Source organism: Mercenaria mercenaria, chromosome 12 (genome assembly GCF_021730395.1).
Source record: "Mercenaria mercenaria strain notata chromosome 12, MADL_Memer_1, whole genome shotgun sequence".
Classification (NCBI taxonomy): domain Eukaryota; kingdom Metazoa; phylum Mollusca; class Bivalvia; order Venerida; family Veneridae; genus Mercenaria; species Mercenaria mercenaria.
The window spans coordinates 29,022,578-29,037,899 of NC_069372.1; the positions used below are offsets into that span (position 1 = coordinate 29,022,578).

The 15,322-nt window shown below is 34.9% G+C and overlaps 1 long non-coding RNA gene across 2 annotated transcripts in view; it reads right to left on the reverse strand.

Moving 5' to 3' along the window:
• Nucleotides 1–1,296: 1,296 nt before the first annotated feature.
• LOC123534243 (uncharacterized) overlaps nt 1,297–15,322 on the reverse strand; it is a 32,444-nt gene continuing 18,418 nt past the window's right edge. For both annotated transcript variants that reach the window (XR_008366434.1, XR_008366435.1), the window contains exons 2-3: nt 6,813–6,847; nt 1,297–4,383 (exon numbers count right to left, since the gene is read on the reverse strand). This is a non-coding gene — a long non-coding RNA (uncharacterized LOC123534243). The remainder of the gene's footprint in view (nt 4,384–6,812; nt 6,848–15,322) is intronic.

The following is a 15,322-nucleotide window of genomic DNA, read 5'->3' on the forward strand; positions in this document are numbered from 1 at the left end:
AAGTTGCAATAAGGCAGATAACTTTTATTACAATCTCGTGAAAATAAAACCTTGCGAACATTCCCCATTATTTCAAATCCCTCAGTTTTGACCCAGCGAAAATGTGTGCTTATACAATAGTTGATGTTCTGATACTTTCACTCACTCTATCTCTGTTACTAACTCGGATTGAAACTATTTTCCAATACAGTCATTCATTAAACACTCCTGTGATAGCTCTAGCTTCCTCATATGTGCCTTGTTTCACTATCCAGCATTCAAATTGTTGAGTGCCTGTCTCCTATGACAACTCTTGTTCTATTTCCAGAAATATTTTTGATTCAATGAGGTTGTGTCAAAAAATGATGGGCTCGACATTGTTGCCCTTTAGGCCAGAAATTCCTTGTCATTAGAACAGGTCAGTAGATGACCTCCACTATTTTTTTGGGTGATAAGGCTACAACTTACAGAACTAGTTACCTATGACAGGCCATGATGGGGACTGGGGGTTTGTGAGTCTAACAAGAGCTGTCACTATTAGTGACAAATGCCCCCTGAAGCGTGCCCAAGAATGTTAGTCTGCGCAATATATGCCAAAATAGTTTAGGTATGAAGAATTTTATTTTGTGACCTTGACCTTGACCTGGGTCATAAGTGCGACATCTTCTCAATATGGTTAACATCAGTGTCAAATTATGTTCAAATCCCTTGATAAATGGCAGTAATGGACCAGACAAGAAACAGACCATGTTAACCTTTGACTTCTAAGTGTGACCTTGACCTTAAAGCTAAGGGTCTTGATCTTGTGCATGACACGTCTTCTGATTATGGGGAACATTTATGCAAAGTAATTTCAAAATCCCTTGATTAATGGCAGAGTTATGAACCGGACACGAAACAGACCCTGTTAACCTTTGACTTCTAAGTGTGACCTTGACCTTGGAGTTAGGGGTCTTGGTCTTGCACTTGACATATCATCTTATTATGGTAAACATTTATGCCAAGTTATTTCCAATTCCCTTTATGTATGGCAGAGTTACAGCCCAGACAAGAATTTACATGGACAAGATTGACGGGCGGGCAGTGCGATTTTAATATGCCCACTTTGGGGGTATAAAAATGAGCTCATTTAAAGTGATCCCAAAATAGTTCACCATAACTTCAGCTGCAACTGAGCCAAATACTTTACCAATTATAGCACAGAGCAAATCTTATGCTACAGCAACTGGATATCTCTTTCGTCACAAAAACACTGTTTAAGCATAGGACTTGTATTTTTCTCTCCATTTTGCATCAATATAAGGATAAGGCAAGACATTTTGTGTATTTTTCTTTTTAAAGTGTTTTATTAACAATTTGGCAGTCTTTGATGGTTCTTGTATTACTGTTAGTTAAAACAATGCATAATTCTCAAATATATTATAATAACACAAACTGCATTAATTACACAATTCTATCTTATTTCCACTGCGCTGTTGTCTTAGTAAAACAAATAAAAATATTCCCATTAAACTTGGATTTCATATATTACTCTGAAAAAAGCTGCCTAATGTATCAAAACACTGGAGAAATACTAAAATAAAAACGTCTATGAAAGAATAACAGGTTTAAAATACTGCCAAAAATAATCTAGCAGGATGTTTAAACATGTTACTATTTTAGACAAAAACTACTACAACAGAAATCAAATATAGCTTCCATTCCAAAGTTATTTGACATCTGTATTTATATCATTCGAGCTGTAAGCTCTAAAAATGGTACATCTAATTGTGGAAAAAAAACGACAAAATATACAACAGCAAATTCATTCACAGACCTTCCAACATTTTATCCCTTACTCACACATTTTGCATAACCAGTGTGAAAGGGCAGCCATTTTATCCCTTACTCAAACATTTTACATAACCAATGTGAAAGGGCAGCCATTTTATCCCTTACTCAAACATTTTGCATTACCAATGTGAAAGGGCAGCCATTTTAAGTTGACTAACAGGGACACAAAGACATTTTACATTTTGAAACACTACTTAATAAATTTTAGCAATGGGAAGTCACTCTCCAATCAGACAGACTTGACAACTCATTACTTTTACTTACAATACTCCAGTGTGTGTTTGTCTTGTGGAAGAGATCTAAATGTTTGTATAAATGGATTTTACAATGTCTGTTGGTCAAATGTGAGGATGAGGTCCTTTAAAATCCATTAACTTTTCAATGAAAGTCCCCCTATTCATTTCTTTGACCTAGCATGCTTTTTGTTCTAACTGTTGTTTAGAAAGAAATTGGAAAAAGAATTTAGAAAACTTTCTCAAGCAGAAATCTGGAAATGGTTTTTGGAATGTTGAGGAAATCTAGCTTTTCCCAGACACCTGGCAACTTCTGCTTGACGGCTAGTCAAATTTACTGCAAAGTGTTGTAATATCTGGAAAAAGGGGACTTGCAAATCACTCACACCGTGTCTAATTTCATTCAGACAAACTTGGTAGATGGATGCAAGAATGTATCATCTTATAGTTTTTCTGCAAAGATGTAACAATGCTGCATCTATCCATCGTGACAGTACTACTGCTGCAACAAGGGCCTCTAAATTATATACAAGAAAAACGTTCACATAAAAATAAAACTTCCCGACTATTTTGGAATAAATAATTTACAAAATGAAGTATGGTACAAACATGTTTTCATTTAAATACTTGAATGACTATATAACAACTACATTTTCTTCGTCAACAAATATTAAGATGAGCGAATTGTAATGACACAAATTTGCATGGACCTGTCATTAGCACGATAAGATCAAAAAATTTCTTGAAATAAAATTTATACATGTCTAATACCTAACACCACACACACATGATAAACAATGTTCTGAGCTAAAAGTTTAAATTATATCACTCAAGTATATAACAATAATAACAAACAGGAGAAAGATGGGGGTATTATACAATATAATGTTATAATAATTAAGACGGAAAATTGCGACGTAGATTCTATAAATACTAACAATTTCATTACAACAAGTACAACTGAGGTAACAATTCCTTATAAAATAAGGAGTAAGATTGCAAGTTTTAGGCTGAAATCAAATAAATGTTTTTGTAAATCAGAAAAAAATTAAGAAAGAAATAGTCAAGAGCAGGGCCAGATACAGCACAATGATGGTGTTAAAATATTCAAGTTATGGAAAATTTGTCAAAAATAATCTTCTGAGTCCCGCTGCATTTTAAAGACGAAAGATGGTCATGGTTCATATTCTGTTTAGTATCTGGCACTATCCCAAGTACTTCTCTTCTTTAAACCAGCAAATCACTCCAATCATTTATATCAATATCAGCATTAACTTTTTCATTTCAGTTTTTTCCAAATGAAAGCTACCTAAATTTGTTACCAGACGTCCGGCCATACCTAGGCATTTTTTTAAGCAGGTTCTCTGAGGTATTCGAAGTTTCTGACAGGTATTAACACAAAGGTTTCAAACATGACAGCAGCTTATTTGTGAAAGGCAAATTCTCATCTGAAGCATACCTTTTTCTTATGCATCTTTCATCAGACATGAGGTGAAGTCCTATTTCAATATTTGATAATAAAAATAAAGTTAATGCAATGCATCATGAAACTGGCTTGTTTTGATGCTGGTATTTTTGGATTCTGAAGTAATCCTTCTGAGGAACCGTCTATCGATATCTGCTGAACTCTCTAGTATCCTCTAGCTGAACTGGAACTATAAATTGTATCCAAAATTTAATAAATATATACTCAAAGCAGTTATTTTGAAAGCACATGAACAACACAGCTGAGTACTTTAGTTAAATACAAAAAAAAACTGAGTACACTGTCAATGTGCATAACAAATTTACACAACACTTATGCTTCTTTTTCTACTGTCATGCTATATATTACAGATGTTTTAAAACAATATCAAAAGTTAATCTATCACTACACCGCTACATGTATAAAAAGTTTCTGACAAACAAATTAAAAAATTCCACTATGCAAGCAACTGACCAGCTTTCAAGAAAAAATACCAACAAAAATCAAAAACACCTACACTAAATTAGTTTGTAAAAAAAAAAATTCACACTACTGCTTAATACGAAAAAACCTGCTGCCATTATACAAGAAGCTTTCAGACTGGTTGATTACAAGAAGCTCTCAGATTGCTGATTCTTGTTAAATTGAGATCATGCAATGTCACAAAGTTTGCACAATATATAGATTTCTATGTGGAGTTTTGTCATGTTCTCAGCACACCCCTTGATGTGAAAAACTTTGTGAAACACTTCATTGCTAGGCAACCACTGATCAATCAGAAGAAATAATGGAATCCTGGGTAGTTTCTACAGAAGACTGGCATCTAACTACAGCTATGAAAATTGTTGACTCCTCAAAAGAAGCTGGGATACTCTGAAAACCAAAATGGACCAAATTACCAATGTGAACAATACATATGTTTTTGTAACATCTTCTGCAAATACTTCTCTTGAGCTTAGAGTGTATGCAGTTTGAATAGTAAAATAAGACCTTGTTCTTGCTAACATTACGCTTTAGACAAGAGCTGTCACTATTAATGACAAATGCCCCCGAAGCGTGCCCAGAATATCTGTGCAAAATAAGCCAGAATAGTTTAGAGGTATGAATCATTTTGTGACCAGACAAAAAAAAAAGTTCTCTAAAGGTTACATTGACCTTAGAGCTAAGGGTCTGGGTCTTGCACATGACACATCAACTTATTATAGGGAACATTTCTGCCATGTAATTTTAAAATCCCTTGAAGAATGGCTGAGTTATTGACTGGACAAGAAACAGACCCTGTTTATCTTTGACTTCTAAGTGTGACCTTGACCTTAGAGCTAGGGGTCTGGGTCTTGCGCACGACACATCATCTCAATATAGGGAACATTTATGCCAAGTAATTTCAAAATCCCTTCATCGATGGCAGAGTTATGGACCAGACAAGAAACAGACCATGTTAACCTTTAACCTCTTAGTGTGACCTTGACCTTAGAGCTAAAGGTCTGGATCTTGTGCATGACATGTCTTCTCATTATGGGAAAAAATTATGCTAAGTAATTTCAAAATCCCTTGATGAATGAGAGAGTTATGAACCGGACATGAAACAGACCCTGTTAACCTTTAACTCTTAGTGTGACCTTGACCTTGGAGCTAGGGGTCTGAGTAATGCGCATGACACATCGTCTCATTATGGTAAACATTTCTGCCAAGTAATTTCTTGTGCATGACAAGTTGTGTCATTATGGTGATCATATATGCCAAGTTATTTCAAAATCCCTTTATGGATGGCAGAGTTACAGCGGGGACAAGAATTTACATGGGACACACAGACAGACAGTGCGATTTTAATATGCCCACCTTCGGGGGCATAAAAAAGTTTACACAGTTATGAACACTGCTGACCCTGTTCTCTAGTAAAATGCTACTGATCTTATTCTATAATAAAGTTTTTAAAAGTTAATCTTATTCTATATTAAAGGTTTACAAAGTCTTATTCTATATTAAAGTTTTACAAAGTTATAAACATATGCTGCTGATCTTATTCTGTAGAAAAATGCAGCAGACTTATTTCTAACGTAAAGTTTAACCAAATTATCTTCATAATTATGTTTTTTTTATTTTTGTTGGGTTTAGAGCTATAAAGACACAATGAAGGGCATATGGTGACTTTTTCAGCTTTTGATGGTGGAGGACCCCAGATGCCCCTTCGTGCATTATTTCAGGCACGAGCGGGCACCTGAGTAGAACCATCAAGCTTCTATAAGCCATTTGAACAGTTTTCTCACATGAAGAATTCTACAGCCCATCAGTGGGGGGCTAGTGATTCAATCAGTGACCATAACCTCTCAGCCATGGAGGCTTCTTTCAACAGAATATGCTGTTGACCTTGAGCTTTTGACATTATATACTAGACTTTTTTAATGACAGATTCTAGTGAAGAATCCAAATTTTCAAAATGAAGGTCTCCTTGCTAATAAAAGTCTGCATTCATTCTTAAAACATTTTAAACAGAGTAAGTATTTAATTATTATAAAATAGCAGGCAAGAAATTCTTAGTCATACAATGTACTTAAGGTGGTTTAGTAAAATGAATACATTCTTTGGTGCAGTATGCTGGGTTTCCAGTCATTCAGGTGTTGTTTTTTTTTCATTCTAGTGAATACTGTTAACATAATCTTTTCACAGTTTGAAAGAAAAACTTTGGGATAAGACTGATTGGGTTGAAGCAAGAGCAGAAGAAATCACAATTGTCAGAGGGGTCATACCCAAGACTGAAGGGGTCTGAAAATATGTAAAGCTGAATTCAAGTAAATCTGGATATTGTGTTGTTAGTAGAACAAGATTTTTGTTAACTAAGCTTTCAGTCAAATCTGTATAAGAGGAACACCTTGGAAAGTAACAGCAATTTTTACATCCATGAAGTCCATGTTGAGAATCTCAGATACAATGATTAGAGCAAAATGTTCCTGTATACAGGTTTGAATGTATATTCATTTCAAGCCTATTTGAAAAAGTAGAAAAACATGCATATTTAAAAAAAAAGTGTAGAGAATAAGCAGCCTTTAGAAATTAATATAACTCCATTCATCCTTACTGTCACATGCATAAAACCAGTCAGCAGGAAAATCATACTCATTAAGAAAAAAATGAGATTGTTAACTAATGCATGCCTTTCAGCAAATATCCAGTTCAATAGTGTAAACTAAGACTGGAATATATATCATATAATGTATAGTTGTATACAGATATACAAAGAAGTTATAATCTGATAGAAGAGACACCATGCATAATATTGGTAATATGAGATTATCTATACCTACCCTATAGACCTTCACTGAGATAAATTACATTTTTGCTGAAAGACACAAAAACAAGCATGTGTATGCAAACTGCCAGTCTAGTGCAAAGGGAAATAACCAGTTTCACAATGACTCATCCAATTTTATGATCTACTTGGTCTCTATCAAAGCAAAACCAAACTAAACAAAGTAACAGTCAAGTCTGCATTTAATCTTTTTATTTTTAGCAATCCTCTCCTCCACATAAGTTGTGGGAGGAGAGTTATACTGATATGTGATCTCTGCCCCAAGTTTTTCAGGCATAAAAACAAGTTACTACATACAAATTTTCACTCTTAGTTTACTGGCAAGAATTTTTTTCCATATTGATTTGCAAGTTTCATATCTTGCAGTGCATGACATCATAAGCGATGTCGATGTACAGCAATACTTACAATATCTTTCGGGCTAAAGGCAGATTTATATAAAAAAAATTAATAATGCAAAGTATATTATGTGTATATAATAAAAAGATGACTATTTTTGTACCAATAAATATGCACTCATTGTTTCATAGAATTATATTGCACTCTTTAAGTTGCGCAATATCTCAACCACAGATTTCGTGCATATTTGTTGATAAAGATTTAATAACTCTCACCAAATGGAACAGAAGTATGACAAATCAAACTCTGCAGTTACTAAACACAGACCTGACTGCTTTAATTAATTCTTTTAATGCTAAAAATATTCATGTTCTAAACACATACCATGCACAGAAAACATCATTTTACATAATAATTAAATTTTTATTTCAACTATTCTTCAATTTCAAGAGTAAAGTTGATTACTTAAATATCTGTTTAATATATTAATAATTAAAGTATTAAAGAAAACATTAGATTGCGTAAACAGAGGCTACTCTGAATAACATAAGTCAGATTTATATTTTGAATAGAAATCTCTTATCATTGTATATTGGTGTTCAACATTTTTGCTGAAAATAAATTATTAAACAAACTATAAGTAAGTAGAATGTATTATTTTAAAACATGCAAAATCTAAATTAACTTACACATTAAATAAAGTTAACACATCTGAAAATTGGATACCTTTAAAACAAGTTGTTGTACTTATGTAATATATAATTTTATTTTACCAAGATTAATTAAGTAAAAAGAAAATGGGCTTACAAATTATTTACATGACAAGTGCAGCTCTCTACACCTTCCAAATAGCACTAAATACAGTTTCAACTAGATGTGTGTCCATAGAACACAGGTGCCCCCACTCCTGTCACTCTACATGGTTTTATGACTCAAGGTTTAATATCTTTTAAGATGTTTGCAACACAAACTTAAGACCTTCGTGTATTTTTCAGTTAGTGAGGGCCAAACTCTGGCCTAGCCGAGTAAAATCCCAAAGAGAACACCTGATGCAAAACTTCATAGACTATAAAACACTCCTCTTATGTTTTACGACTCTAGGTAAAGTACATTTTGGCATACATGCTGCACAAACTTTTATTTTTTGAAATAACTCTAGTCAAGCAAAGTGAAAAAAACCCCCCAAAACAAGAGCTGTCTGTAAGACAGCGCACTCCACTACTCGGGGATTTGACAGTAAAATAAATAAATGTCTGAATAAGAGACCTCTACTATAAAAGGAAGATATATCAAGTGGCATAATTCCATCAAATACACAAATCAGTGTTATTAGGATTGTTACAACAAATGCAGATGATGATAGTAAAGATATATTTTGAGTTTCAAGTCATTATCTTATATAGTACCAGAGTTATGTCCAGAAAATGAAGTTTATTAAAAAAATGTAAGTGTAAAAGGGGCATAATTTGATCAAAAATACAAATCAGAGTTATGGGGATTGTTACCACACATGCAGATAATGGAGATAAAGATACATTTTAAGTTTCAAATCGTTATCTTATACTGCATTAAAGTAATATCCAGAAAGCAAAGATTGCAAAAAAGATATAAGTACAAAAGGGGCATAATTCTGTCAAAAATACAATTAGAGTTATGGGTTATGTAACCACACATGCAGATGATGATTATAAACACAAATAGTTTTAATTTCAAGTCATTATCTTTTAAAGTACCAGAGATATGTCTATTAATAAAGCTTTCGAAAAAAATTTAACATGAAAATAATTCCAAGTATAACTCCTTGGTGACCTTGACCTGGGTATAATGGGCCCAGCCCCTGCATATACTATGTTTGTATGCTGGACAATGTTTATGAGAACTTACAGTAAGGTATAAGCAAAAGTAACAAAGTTATGACAGAAAAGCAAAGGTTGCCGAAAAACTTTAACCTCAAAAATAACCTAAGTATAAGACCTTGGTGACCTTGACCTTGGATAAAATGGGCCCAGTCCCTGTACATACTTTGTTCGCATACTGGACAATGTTTATGTGAAGTTACAGTAAGATATAAGCAATAGTAACAAAGATATGACAGAAAAGCAAAGGTTGCCGAAAAACTTTAACCTTTGGACAATGTTTATGAGAACTTACAGTAAGGTATAAGCAAAAGTAACAAAGTTATGACAGAAAAACAAAGGTTGCCGAAAAACTTTAACCTCAAAAATAACCTAAGTATAAGACCTTGGTGACCTTGACCTTGGATAAAATGGGCCCAGTCCCTGTACATACTTTGTTCGCATACTGGACAATGTTTATGTGAAGTTACAGTAAGATATAAGCAATAGTAACAAAGATATGACAGAAAAGCAAAGGTTGCTTAAAAATAACCTAAGTACAACACCTTGGTGACCTTGACCTTTGGTATAATGGGCTCAACCCCTATATATATACTTTGTTTGCATACTAGACAATGTTTATGTGAAGTTACAGTAAGATATAATCAAAATTAACAAAGATATGACAGAAAAACAAAGGTTGGCGAAAAACTTTAACCTTAAAAATAACCTAAGTATAACAGCTTGGTGACCTTGACCTTGGGTATAATGGGCTCAGCCCCTGCACATACATTGTTTGTATACTGAACAATGTTTATGTGAATTTACAGTAAGATATAAGCAATAGTAACAAAGATATGACAGAAAAACAAAGGTTGCCGAAAAACTTTAACCAAGAAGGGTCACGCCGACGCCGGGGCGAGTAGTATAGCCCCCCTATTCTCCGAATAGTGGAGCTAAAAACTCAGGTGCACAAAAACACATGCTGGATAATATTCCTACATGATTTCATGACTCAAGGAGAGTTCTTTTTAAGATATAATTATGCAACACAAGCACTTTATTTGTACTTTTAAGTCAAGGACCATAACTCCAATCTGGCTGAGTGAAATCTCACACAGATCACCAGGTGTGCAACTTTACAAGCTATATAACAATCTCCTAATGTTTTATGACTCTAAGTCAAATACTTTTTGAGATACAAGTGACTCAAACTGGTATCCCATTTATGCATATTTTTTGACAATCAAGGGCCTTAACTCTGGTCTGACTGATAAAAATCCCATGTGCACAACTTCAAATGCTGAATAATATTCCTATGTTTCATGACCCTATGATTGTCATATACCTTTTAGTAGATGTGCGACACAACTTTTATGCAATTTTTTTTCACTATGTCAAGGGCCATAACTCTGGTCTGACTGAGTGATATCTCTAACAAAACCCCAAATGCACAACTTCACATGCTAAATAATATTCCTGTAATGTTTCATAATACTGGGTCAAACACCTTTTGAGATACATACGACACAAACTTAGGCCCTTTTTATGCCTATTTTAGACTAAGTCAAGGGCCATAACTCTGGTCTGACAGTGAGATCCAAACTAAAACCTCTAGACTAAATTTCGAGCGCTCAACGCGAAACTAGTCTAAGTGTATATAGAAACAGAAGCGGATAGACTAGTTTCACGTTGAGCCTTCGTAGTACACTGCTGCCTGTGCTGATACTTTTTGAGATATGAATGATAAAAATTCGGACGGACTGACAGACAAGGGCAACTCTAAGTACCTCCACCTTCCCCCCACCCCACGGCACAAAAACCACAAGTTTTACCTATATGAGGTAAAAAAGATCAATGCACTACAACATTGATAAAATTGCAGAGAAAATCCTTCTGTGAACAATTTGAAAACTAGATAGCCAGTTCTTATAAAGCCTTTCAAGCATGCTTTTTAGACATGAATAATGAAAAGTATCTCTTTAATGACTTGCACATAATGTACAACAACCGAATTGTTTGTAAGAATACTACCCTATGAGTGAACTACAATAGGCAACTAACCCCATAACCAGTGTTATATAACATAAAAACAAACAAGGAGCTGCGTTCAATAAACGCTTGATGCCCCTGGTGGCATCCTTGTCGATACAAAGCGACCTACGTCCAAAACGAGGTCAAGGTCAAACTGAGGTCAGGTGATGTTTGAAGATGAGGAATGGTCACAGGTTACATCTGTATTAGTATCAATTCATTCTTGTAAGCGGTATTGATGCTAGACGAAACGGTCCCATTTGGTTAACCAAGAGATGGCCCATATAAAGCAACCTAAGTCCAAAATGAGGTCAAGGTCAAGGTCAAACTGAGGTCAGGTGATGTCTGAAGACAAGGAATGGTCACAGGTTACATCTACATTAGTATCAAGTCATCCTTGTAAGCAGTATTGATGCTAGACGAAACAGTCCCATTTGGTTAACCAAGAGATGGCCAGTATAAAGCAACCTAAGTCCAAAATGAGGTCAAGGTCAAGGTCAAACTGAGGTCAGGTGATGTCTGAAGATGAGGAATGGTCACAGGTTACATCTGCATTAGTAAGGGGTATTGATGCTAGACGAAACAGTCCCATTTGGTTAACCTCGTACGGACGGACGAACAAACAAACGGACGGACAGGACAATCACTATATGCCTCTCGCATCAGTAGATGCTGGGGGCATAAAAAACAAAACTTTTCTTTATCACTATTCCACTGCTATAACAAAACAGTCCATTTCCTATATGGGAGTAAAGCTATGACAAAGCTGTGAATTTATAAATTTGTATTTTCAAAATTACACACTCGCAAAATATACCAACAAGCAACACATTACAGAAAATTCCAAACTTAATTAGCACTTTAGATATGTAAATCAGTTTTCATTTCATTCTACTATGCATTTTTGTTTGTGTAATTTCAAAATGTAGTTAAGCAAAATCAGGACTACATACATTCAACTAGAGTCAAGCAAGTATATTTACCATTTCTCTTTTTTAATTTCATTTCCGAATTAGCAAATACCGTAAAAACTAGAATATATTAAGCTAGCGTGTACATTACGCACCCCCGATCTAGTATCAAAATCTTGGGAAAAACATATACACTGGAATATAATATGCATCGAAAATCAGTCAGAACTGCCATTTTTGCGGCTCGCATGATGACTTAGCATAAAAATTGCAATCGGTTACGGACATCTAAAAAAGTCATCAATATTTACAGCTAGGTACTCTGAGAACATCCATTTTAATTGCATTTTATTTGAACAGCCTCTGACAGAAAATGTTTTTACTGATTTTACAAAAACTGCGAAATTTTGCACTTCATAAGGTTTTATTAATTCTACTGACCCATTATCCATCGCTGTTGGATATGTATGACAATTGACAGACGTTGTGAACACATGGCCGCTTTAATGATTTATTACATCTTAAAATTTAAACAAGAGGGCCAAGATGGCCCTAGGTCGCTCACCTAAGAAGCACTCTATAACAGTGTAAAACATGTTTGACCTAGTGATTTCATGGAAACAAATATTCTGACCAATTTTCATTAAGATTGGACCAAAAAATTGGTCTCTTGCGATAAAACAAGCATTTTCTTAGATATGACCTAGTTTTTGACCCTAGATGACCCATGTTCAAACTCGACCTAGATTTTATCAAGGCAATCATTCTGACCAAAATTCATGAAGATCAATTGAAAAATACAGTCTCTATCACATACACAAGTTTTTTTCTTTGATTTGACCAAGTATCCTAGTTTTTGACCTCAGATGACCCATATTCAAATTCGACCTAGATTTCATTAAGGCAATCATCCTGACCAAATTTCATAAAAATCAATTAAAAAAAACAGTCTCTATTGCATACACAAGATTTTTCTTTAATTTGACCTGGTGACCTAGTTTTTGACCTCAGATAATCCATATTCAAAAACGACCTAGATTTCATCAAGGCAATCGCTCTGACCAAATTTCATGAAGATCAATTGAAAAATACATCCGCTATTGCATACACAATGTTTTTCTTCGATTTGACCTAGTGACCTAGTTTTTGATCCCAAATGACCCATTTTCGAAGACAGCCTAGATTTTATCAAGGTAATCATTCTGGCTAAATTTCATGAAGATCAGTTGAAAAATACAGCCTCTATTGCATACACAAGGTTTTTCTTTGATTTGACCTAGTTTTTGACCCCAGATGCCCCATTTTCGAACTTGGTCTAAATTTCATCAAGGTAATTATTCTGACCATAATTCATGAAGATCAATTGAAAAATACATTCTCTATCGCATACACAAGGTTTTTCCTTGATTTGACCTAGTGACCTAGTTTTTGACCAGAGATGACCCATTTTCAATTTCGGTCTAGATTTCATCAAGGTAATCATTCTGACCAAAATTCATGAAGATCAATTTAAAAATACCGCCTCTATCGCATACACAAGGTTTTTCTTTGATTTGACCTAGTGACCTATTTTTGACCCGAGATGACCCATTTTCAAACTCGGCCTAGATATCATCAAGGCAATCATTCTGACCAAATTTCATGAAGATCAATTGAAAAATACAGCCTCTATCGCATACACAAGGTTTTTCTTTGATTTGACCTAGTGACCTAGTTTTTGACCCGAGATGACCCATTTTAGAACTCAGCCTAGATTTCATCAAGGTTATCATTCTGACTAATATACATGAAGAAGAATTGAAAAATACAGCCTGTATTGCATACACAAGGTTTTTCCTTGATTCGACCTAGTGACCTAGTTTTCGACCCGAGATGACCCATTTTCGATCTCGTCCTAGATTTCATCAAGGTTATCATTCTGACCAATATTCATGAAGATTAATTGAAAAATACTGCCTCTATCGCATACACAATGTTTTTCTTTGATTCGACCTAGTGACCTAGTTTTTGACCCGAGATGACCCATTTTCGAACTCGGCCTAGATTTCATCAAGGCAATCATTCTGACCAATATTCATAAAGATCAATTGAAAAATACAGCCTCTATCGCATACACAAGGTTTTTCTTTGATTTGACCTAGTGACCTAGTTTTTGACCCGAGATGACCCATTTTCAAACTCGGCCTAGATTTCATCAAGGTAATCATTCTGACCAATTTTCATGAAGATCAGTTGAAAAATACAGCCTCTATCGCATACACAAGCTAAATGTTGACAGACAGACGACGGACGACAGACAGACACCGGACGCCGGACATTGAGCGATCAGAAAAACTCACCTGAGCATTGCTCAGGTGAGCTAAAAAGAAAACACGCAATTAAAAGCAACTTTATGGCAACATACCTGCTTTTAAACCCAGCCGAAAGCGCTCTTCAATAGGAGGTGCAAGTAACATAATCAGCAGACAGCATACAAAGATTGCCTAATTTTCGGCAATATTAACGTGCTATCAAACTAAGAAACAACAGGGTCATGATGACCCTATATCGCTCACCTGTTAAACTTGGCCATGGAATCACCAAGATAAACATTCTGACCAAGTTTCATGAAGACAGGGTCATAAATGTGGCCTCTACAGTGTTAACAAGCTTTTCCTTTGATTTGAGTGGTGACCTAGTTTTTGACCCCACATGACCTAGTTTCAGACTTGGCAAAGGAATCATCAAAATAAACATTCTTACTAAAATTCATGAAGATATGGCCTCTAGAATGTTAACAAGCATTTCCTTTGATTTAAGCAGGTGACATAGTTTTTGATCCCACAAGACCCAGTTTCTTACCTGGCCTAGAAATCATAAAGATGAACATTTTGACCAAGTTTCATGAAGATAGGGTCATAAATGTGGCCTCAGGAGTGTTAACAAGCTTTTACTTTTATTTAGCTGGTGACCTAGTTTTTGACCCTATATGACCAAATTTTGAACTTGGCATAGGAATCATCAAGATAAACACTCTCATAAAGTTCCATGAAGATAGGGTCATAAATATGGCATCTAGAGTGATAACAAGCATTTCCTTTGATTTGAGAATGTGACCTAGTTTTTGACCCCACATGACCCAGTTTCGAACTTGGCCTAGAAATCATCAAGATGAACATTCTGTGCAAGTTTGTATCAAATCAAAGCATAAATGAAACCTCTATATGGCTGAAAGGGCCAAAATTCTGATCAAGTTTCATAAATGTGGCCTCAAGAGTGTTAAGGCCTCAACAGACGGTAGGTTTTTGTTGTACAACACCAATTAAATGTAAGATGTACAGCCAAATATTATCATGTGTATGATGCTATTCCTTGATTTCATAAATCTTAAGTCTTGACTTACAGAT